The sequence below is a fragment of the Phasianus colchicus genome, chromosome 4, assembly GCF_987193195.1.
Source record: "Phasianus colchicus chromosome 4, bPhaCol1.hap1.1, whole genome shotgun sequence".
In the NCBI taxonomy this organism is placed as follows: Eukaryota; Metazoa; Chordata; class Aves; order Galliformes; family Phasianidae; genus Phasianus; species Phasianus colchicus.
The window spans coordinates 11,213,817-11,223,203 of NC_143439.1; the positions used below are offsets into that span (position 1 = coordinate 11,213,817).

The 9,387-nt window shown below is 40.4% G+C and overlaps 1 long non-coding RNA gene across 1 annotated transcript; it reads left to right on the top strand.

Moving 5' to 3' along the window:
• Positions 1 to 4,369: 4,369 nt before the first annotated feature.
• Positions 4,370 to 8,739, top strand: LOC149918049 (uncharacterized). Its single transcript, XR_016466321.1, has 3 exons — positions 4,370 to 4,485; positions 6,797 to 6,960; positions 7,822 to 8,739. It is a non-coding gene; the product is annotated as an uncharacterized LOC149918049 (long non-coding RNA).
• Positions 8,740 to 9,387: the final 648 nt, after the last annotated feature.

Here is a 9,387-nt window from a genome sequence, read left to right on the forward strand (position 1 = left end):
GGCACCAACAGCGCCTGCGTGGCTGATGACAGAGGCTTCACTGTTGACCACAGGAATGGAAATGCATTCTCCTTTTTCCCAGAAGCTGTTGTTGAACACATCTGTGAGATGTTTGCTATTTGAACTGCGCTACTTTTTCCCTTAGTATTTGCACAAAGAAGAATATGAAAAGGATGGCAGTTGTCACAAAATGTTGTAGATGGACTTTTTAGCAAGCTCTGCTGGTAATTTTGGGATGAAAACTGCATTTCTTTTGGCTAGGCCAAAAATATATATATATACATATATAGTAAGAGAATATATGGATTTTTTGCAATGGAGAGAAGCTTAAGCATTGAGCAGAGAGAAATACGAAAACCTTGCAGCTGTTTGGTGTCATCTCTCTGTTTTATTTTTGGTTTAATTTCCTCTGTATCTGTAATTCATTTATCTTTTTGAGGGAAGTTTATCAAGTGCTGACTTTCTAAATGGAAAGGTATTTCTTTCACTAGGGGTGAAAATATTTTCTACTTTTAGCAAGTGTTATTAATGAATGCTTTTCTTCATTTCAGATGCTCTTGCTATTGCTATTAAAATACTGATTGAGAAGTTGGTCTCGCTACCATTTTATATTCATCTTGATTTACATGACAGTAATTTTTTTTAATACCTGTATATTTGATGAATAGAGAAATGCATCTGTTTTGGAAGAACATTAGGTATTAAATATTCATGGAGTGCACTCAGTTAATCAGATTCAGTAACCCCTGTTGCTTTGCCACATTGGCTTTTTGGTGTGCTTTGAATGAAAGTTGTTTTCTTACACATTGCACATACAACATTGCATGTTGTTCTGCTTGTCTTTAGTTTCTTTGCACTTTGTACACTTTGAGAGGTGGGGGAAGGCCTTATGCAATTATAAACATACTGGAGTTTATTAAAATCAGTGGATCTTGTGGTTTTACTTAAGGTTTAATTGCAGAACGCTTGCTCTAAAACATCAGATCATCCTCAGGTGAACTCTAGTGGTTTATAATTTGTATCAGTATCTACATATTGCTGATCCATTTTCTTCATTCCTTGCTTGAGCTTGCTGTTGGCCATCCTAAGGAATCTTTTTCTTTCTCACTGTGTAAAACTTTTTATTTTTTTTAATCTTCCCACTCTTGGGGAATTGATGCCCATCTCCAGCCTGAAGGCTGTGAGACCCATTCTGTTTGTTAGCTTCTGTGCTCTGTAGTCACGACAATTAGTCTTAACTTTAGCTGGGAGAGCAAAGGAAACGTTTGCTCTCAAACATGTAATAGTGCCTTCCTGTTATAGGTTAGGAGTTTTCTGTCACTTTGCTCCCTGACCTCCAGGTGTTACCCTCTGGCAGAACAAATGGTCTGGGGCTATCATATTCACCATGAATCTTACAAAGTATGTTCTTTCTATGTTGCCCTTGTGTTAAAAGCTTGCTTGAAAATGTCACTTACTCTCAGTTACTCTGAATTTCTTTCTCTGCTTCTGAGTGACTCTCCCCAGCTCTTCACTTTTGTAGCAGAGGGGAAAGCTCTGGTATCGGCAGCAGATCCAGCATAATGAAGCATTGCTTGCTGTCCTCTTTGTGTTAAAATGAGCTCCCTCTGAGTTTGGGTGTGTTCATGCTGTCGGGAGTCATGTAGATTTAAGTGCTGAGGTACAGCAAAGTCTTATTGCACAGTTGCTCAGCAGCTACTTCAATATTAGTGGCATCTGCAGAGACACGGGATATACCTTTTCCTACTGTTCTCCTTCTTATGGGGAGATGCCAGACCTGTAGCAATGGAGAGTTCTCCTGATAGCACAGTTTGCACAGGATCTACGTATTTGTCTCACTATGAATAGTTAGCTTAGTGACATTGTCGTAGGGCTGATTATGTTCTGTATCAACTAATTGCATTTAAGTGTCCACTTCAGCTACATTGTCCTAATAAGAAATTGCTAGAAAACTGCTCTCAAAATAAGATCTACTCAATTTTTATTATTTTTTTTTGAATAGATGGTAAAGACAGCATGTACAGTAATATTCCTTAAGCTAAAAATGAGACAAAGCAGTCCACTGTTTGGTTTCTTTTTTAATAAAATAAAAGGGCTTGTAGCATTCGTTAGTCAGCAATTCAATTTTCTAACTTGTGTAAGTCAGCACAGCTCTGTGACAGCCAGTCTGATGTGATCAGGTTGCTACTCTGGCTGCACCTTCCTAAATAAATTATTATCAGTTCATATTAACTCAGTTTTCCCAATATGCAGAGCTAGCAGAACTATCTTACTTCCCATCCCAGATCTGTTCTATTCTATAAACCAGAAGGCCAGGCGGAGGCTTGTTTGTGTAGTTTCCTTTAAAACAATGAGTAGTTGGGATTTAAGTGGATCAGCTCGTTTCAGTTACCAATTAATTTGCCTCCCTTCTTACGACTCTCTCTGTAGTAAGCCAGAGGTGATTGTTCCAGATTCCTACTGTCTGTATTTATTTTGTCTGAGTTAACATTTCTGTAAGTCTCTCCACAAGCAGTGAAAGGCTCTGTGTTCTCAGGGGGTGAATGTATATTACCACGTGCTGCTACAGCAGAACTGCGTTAGCCTCCTAACTCATAAAATCTCAACTTTTTTCACACTTATTCAATTACACAACTAAAAAGTTCTACTTGGGGGTGTTTTCTTAAAAATACATCGTGCCTTATAATCAGCATCTACAGATTTATGTTCTCACCCGGTATTCTTATTCAGCCCATGGCATTTGTTCTGTCTCAATAGATAATCATAGTTTCATACCTGGATCATCTGCCAAAGAAATGTTGGTGAAAGTGCCGTCCTCCTCATCTACGGGTAAATCCATTTTTGTTTCCTTCTTTTCAAGTTTTCAGGGAAGCGCATTAAGCGTGGCAGTTGTCAGCCATTTTCAGCGCACGCAGCTTCACTTGTTAAATCCTTAATGACCTGAGCACAGGTGCTACCCGATCCTGCGGGCAGCTACACGCCATGCAGTGCCGTATCTCCTCTGGACCTTGAGCTCCTTTCCGGAAGTCATTAAGCTGGAAGGCTCTACCAGCTTCATCGGATATGTGCTGAGCAAACACTGTAATTGCACGCCTTCTGGGACAGAGCTGTGCCTTCACCTGAGTCGGGGGGGTGGTGGTGTTTGTGGTTTTTCTCGAGGGCTCCGTAAGGCGGTTTGCTCTTTTGTTTTGGTTGGTTGGTTTGTTTGTTGATAGAAGAAAAGAAGTCTTAACATTGTGCGATCGTAAAGTGTTACCTCAGGAACATTGAGTGGATTCTGTAGTAGTAAATTTAACATCTGATCTTTAAATACTCTGGGATTTTACTGACTTGAGCAGTCATGCCAAAACCAACTGATCAATGTGCACGAGTGAAAATAAGTGAGCGTTGGGGTTCTGTGGGAGGAGGCGGGAGGAAGAAGGTGCAAATAGATTAAAGGAAACCCAAGCTTTTGAGGCAGTTTGCTTTTGCATCTTAAAAAAAAAATGACCGTCATTTGAACATATAAATTAGGAAGTCACCTCCCGCTTCTCACCTCTTAGAAATAGCTTTCTTTTGCATGCATTGAATAGCATCAGTGCGATTAATTTAAAAGCATGCATAGCCCTGGTCTTGGTTAAAGACAGCGTGGTGAGCAGTGAAATGTTCCCTGCTCAGGTTGCATGCCCAATCTACCTGGCTTGGATTTTTTGATCAAAATTTGCATGCAGAAAAAGACCAGGTTTAGTCGTTGTCAAATATTTTTTCTTAATAAGGAACCTTTCTGAAGTCTTGCTGAAAATTGAATTTAGTTCTGTGAAGTGTTGCTTAACTCACAGAAATCATGGGTGTAGCACTTTCTTCTGGTCCTTTAACTGCTTGTGTGTGTTTTTGCTTTTATTTAAGCTTGTAAAATAGGGAAGGTGCTGACAACCATCTTTGGGGATTACTGAAAATCAAGGACACCTTGCATTCTCAGAATAGTGTCGAGTGTTATTCAAGCTTAGTTATGACCCATGCAAAACATGACCTTCTGGCATCTCTATAATGTTTTATGTTTGTTTGTAAATTCTCAATGAAGAAGAAAAGTGGAAGGGTAGAGAGGAAAAGTGAGTAGTGAATGGACTCTTGTGCAGGCAGCTGCTTTGTCATTGTCCAGTGGTGGTTCAGCTGTTACCTGCTCTTTGCTTGGCCATTGCCAGCAGTAACTGCTTACAATCCCTATTTGCTGTCATGTTGGAATTTGTCTTCCCTCAAGGAGAGGGGATTCTGTATTCTTCTCTCTCCTTTCAGTGACGCGATAGCATGCTTCAGAATCATGTTGATAGCACTCATAAAGCTAGAAAACATTTTGATTTTTGTCTTTTTCCTTTTTGGTTCCCAGACACTTTACATATGGTTGAAGCATGTCAACAACTTGGCTTGGAAGGGCATATCCTAAAGACTCACACAATTATATAGCATTACCTCTGCATTTTGTGAAGTTGCATGCCCACAGGAGTAAGAGTAAGTGTAATTAACTATTCTTGCCTGTGTCAGTGTTGTTCTAAGAGAGCAGCCATATGGGCTCCCTCTGGTAGGAGCAGTTCCCAGGTAGATCATTAGCTGGTGTTAGACAAAGACTCATGGTGCAGCATCGCGAGTACAGGAGTTGTGCAGCTGTTACTCGTGTCTGGGTGACAGCCATCAGTAAAAGTGATGCTGCATTTCATAACAGTGGGTGAGAAGGACTCCTCAGGGTGAAAGAATACGAGGCACACCAAGGCCCATAGGCCACAGGCTGCAGCCTTTGGGCCAGGCATGCTGCTTCATGCACAACTATTAACAGAGCTGCATGGTTTCCCAGAAGGCCTTTGCTCTTTGTGAGAACCTGGATTTCTGTTAAGTTTGTGGGAGGCTTGCACAGCTTGTCCATGGATTTCTCCTTTGTGGATTTCAATTTGTGTACCAGCAGAGAGGGATGGGCTTTAGCTGAGCAGGCTCCACAGGCACTTTTGTTTCCATCTTGCCCACGAGGCTTTTCATTTTTCAAACATACATCTGTGTTCTAAAAATTCAAAGGCACTGCAGAATAATGTCTGTAGCTTGTTTTGTTATGGGAGTGCTGTGGTGAGGAACACTTCCTTTAGTGGGGGCCTGCTGTCTGTGAAATAAGGCCTTTGGGCAGGAGGAGCTGTGCACACGTGGAGTAGGAGTACCCCCTGCTTGCTGGCCTCATGTTTGCCTTATGAGGGAGAGCAGAAAAGATTTTGTTTTGGAAACATTTCCCAGTGCTTCTATTTCACGTATTTTTGGAGAGGCGAGAGGGGTCAGAGACAGGAGGTTAGTCAGCTGAGAGACCTCACTGACCTCGTGCTCCAAAGGTGTAATTGTAGGGAGGTTCCTGGTGTTGTTCTAAGTTGCTCTCAGTATCAGCAATACAAAAGATTTTTTTTGTAAAGTCAAAGCCACAAAAGCAGTAGGTTTATGTTGGTTTAGGAGGGACAGAAAGTGCTCTGGGAAGGTTAGGTCCTTGCTGTAGCACAGTGTGTGACTGATGTCCTGCCAGGTTGTGCTGTTCTGATCAGGAATCCACTCTGAAGACTAGATGTGCAAATGCAGGTGTAAGCTACACTGTCTGTTACATACACTGATAGGGGATTCTGAAAGAGGATAACTGTGTTTTGAATCCTTCTGCTTGTAGTCAGAACCTTTGAAAACATTGTGTTTGTTTCCAGTGAGACAATGTCTAACTATAAAGAGGAGTAGAATCCACCTGTAACTGTGCAGTTCTGTTGCACAGATAAATAAATTTGCCAGTACTTTGTGGCATACAACAAAATGATTGAAATTATTTTCTTACACTAAACATTCTAAAAAAGCATCCACTTTATCAGTTACGCACAGTGTATAAAACACAGCATCTTAAAAATATGGGCCTTGTTAGGAAGTGACGGCTGCCAGCGTGTTTCTGTTTTAATGAACTTAGAAGGGAACTGCTGCACGTGTTTAGTGCATGCTAATAAAGCAGTGATAGTGCTAGTACATTCACAGCATGCTCAGAGCTAGCCTGACTGACACTGCATGACAGTAACCTACTTGCAGAACAACAGTTTGCTGAGGTGGTGACAGCAGTATATGAAATGTGTCATTGGCAGATTTAACCAGTACACTGAGGTGTATTAGTACTTGTCAGCAAGTCTCCTAGGTGTATGTGCTCTTCCCTCCTGCCTCAACACTTTCCCCAGTTTAAGATACTTACAAGCTCTGTTGTGGCAGTCTTGCAAATGTTGAGATGAGCTCTGAGGGCATGTTATGTAAATGAATGTCAGCATTTGCGAACGCTGCTTCTGAAGCTGCACTGACAATTGGCCACCTGGAAACCATCCATGACAACTGCCCACTTGTTCTCATGCCCACTCCCTTGCTACGTTTAATTTTGATAAAAGTGTACATACTGTTTTCTGCCTCCATAATTATTTTTAAGTGGGATCTGAACCTCTGCTGTCTGAAAATGAGTGACTTGTTCATAACATCGGGTATGTATGTCTTGAAATAGACCCACTTTCTTTCACACTTGTCCATTTCACTCTCAGATTTCCTGCCGTGCATCTGTCTGGACATGGAGAACATTTGTCCCCTAAATTAAAAGAAAAATAAAAAATGCACTGCTTCAGAGTACTTCACATACTCCTTGAAGTTTCTTTCTATTGTGATTCCTGTGAAACTGGACAGGGACTGGGCAGACTACCTGTATTTTACTAGCGTGTGAATTATAGCAGTGTGTTCCATTTCCCACTCCTTTCATTTGATGTGTCTTTTCACAATTCTTACCTAGGTGACTTGATGTAAGCAACGTGAGGCAGAACAGCATTTTTCATTGGACACTGGAAGTGACTAAGAGTCAGTCTGCCTTTCTCTTTGAATGCAAGCTTGCTCTCCTTCACTCCATTCAATTGTAATTCTGGAGATGGTACTGATTCAGCAACAGAGTTGGCTCAGGTAATTTCTACATATCTCATCATTTTTTGCTTTGTTCATTAAAGTTACTAGGAAATTATTGGTCAACTCACTGTAGTATGCCATTTTAGAAACTGACAAGCATTCTTTCTTTATCACTTTGGCCATTACTGAATGTTTCCTCCAACTCTTGGTAACATGCAGAAAATTGGGCGGTGCATAACACTGTTTCAGAGTGTCTGTTCCTTATGCTTTTATTGGTGTTCTCTGATGTGGCTGGCCATTACCATCCTTCTAAACTGAATGTGGCCACTTAGACTCTAAGAACTTTTCCCTCTTCTTGGTCCTTCTGGGAGCCCTCCAGGTAAGTAACCAGTTAGCCCATGTTCTTCTTCCCTTCCACAGTGCAATTAAATGGAAAATACTTCAGATTTTAAATATTTAGTTATTAAAACAGGATTCACTGGGGAGAATCCAATCAGTTTATGAATTTGATTGTTGATTAATCAACAATGTAATAATTGATGTTACTTTGCAAACAAATTACAAAAATGCGAGGGTCTTGATATAGAAATTTATTGTTGTGACTGTTCAAGTGCTGAGGTTGCTAGTTTGAGCACTTAAGCAGTCTAGCTCTAGCAACACATTGCAGTGCTGGCTTCAGAATGCTGCTAGCTTCAGGAACAAATTAAGCTGGCTTTTACTGCACCATGTGCTGCTGCAGCAAGACAGATACTGGTACACCGTCCAATAGTGTGTCCGCCAACAGGCTCTTCCCTATCTTTTCTCTATCTTCCCTGTTTTGGCACTTGGAAAAGATAAGGGACTTTAAAATATTTTGCCATTTCAATCTAATTGTGGACTCTTTATTGCCTGAATTCTGTCTGCCTTGGGTTTGATCAGCTTCACTGCAAGTACCCTGAGTGGGACGTCTGCTGTTGCTGGAGGCTTTTAAAGAACGGCCATGCGGAACAGCTTACGTTGATCTTGCTGACTTTGTGCACCAAGGGAGTTTTGGCATTTATCAGTTTTTCTGCTACTGTCTGCCTCCTGGTCTGCCACACACCTGGAACCCTTGCCAAGGCCAGTAAACAGGCTGCTATACTTTGCCTACTGAGCTGCCAGTGAGCTGCAGAATAAGATGTCAGTCATTCAGAAGTCAGATGCTAGGAGTGACAATAAGAAGGACAAATTCTTTCATGTGTCTGTAAACATTTTTTCAAAGGCCCGTACTTCTACTAATGTTATTGATGTTCTCATAGTGATGCCTCGTTTGAAGGTTTCACATTTCCTGTTGTTGCGTATCTCGTCTTTAAAACTCTGAGATTATTTAATGCTTTTCGCAGGAATCCCCCTGGAATATAATCATGTGACATGGCTGCTGGACCATTTTTGTCTTGCTGGCTTTTGAATGCTGTCTGTTTGCGCTGCAGCTAGCTGCATTTTCTTTATACAAGTATTTTGGAAGGTTACTGCTGATGGCAACTGTGGCTGAAGCTAGTCTGGAGAGATTAATTATTTAACGTGACTAATGCTTTTAATGGTCTTGATGATCAATAACACTTATAATAATACAATAGCAACAAAAAAAAAATCATAGTTGAAAGAGACCTCATGCATGGAAAAAAAAACCAAAACAAAACAGTTTCTAAAACAGGAAGAAAATTTTTGGACCCATTCTATCTTCTATAAAATGGGCTGTTTCCCAGTGACTATTAATAAAGTTGTGCCCAGTGTCATTCAGTAGCACTGCCAGATCTTATAAGTCTTCCCAGAGTTGGTGTTTCCTTAAAGTCATTTTTCTTTAAAAAAAAAAAAAAGCAAAACTTGTGATTAGGATCAAAACTTAAAAGGAAATACACCTGGGAACCTTGGAAGAAACTGAACACGTATGAGAAGTATCAGACAGTATTAAGGGAAAATTACGTTATTTTAAGCCTTGTTCTGTAAGTCACAATACTTAAATGGTTGAGGCCTTACTTTGTTTCTGTACCTCACTGTTAGAAAGTACTTTATTGACTTTTTATTTCTTTTATTTGAGACTGTGGGAGCAGTTGTTACCAAGTGTCGACTTTTACAGTTTTGGGGGGCTTCTATTTTGAACTTTCCTGGGTGGAGATCAGGTCATACTAGAGGGAAGGATTCCAGTTTTGATTTTGGAAAGCTGGAAGGAGGAGGTACTTGGTATGAACAAACTCAATTTCAAAGCCAACTAAGTTATAGTGATAGTATTGCCAAACCCAAAGACTAAAACTTGCTAGTCTTCAAGGGTTTTGCTTCAAAAAATAAAAAATATTGGAACTGTTTTATTTGCTTTTGCATTCTTCAACTATGAGCATGAGTGCTCCTAAGATCTCTTCAGACCTAAGCAAATCTTTCTTTGTAGAGAGTCAAAGCTAAGATACTATGAAAGTATATCAGTTCGTGATTGGAAGAAATGCACCATTATATTAATGCAGTCTACGATAC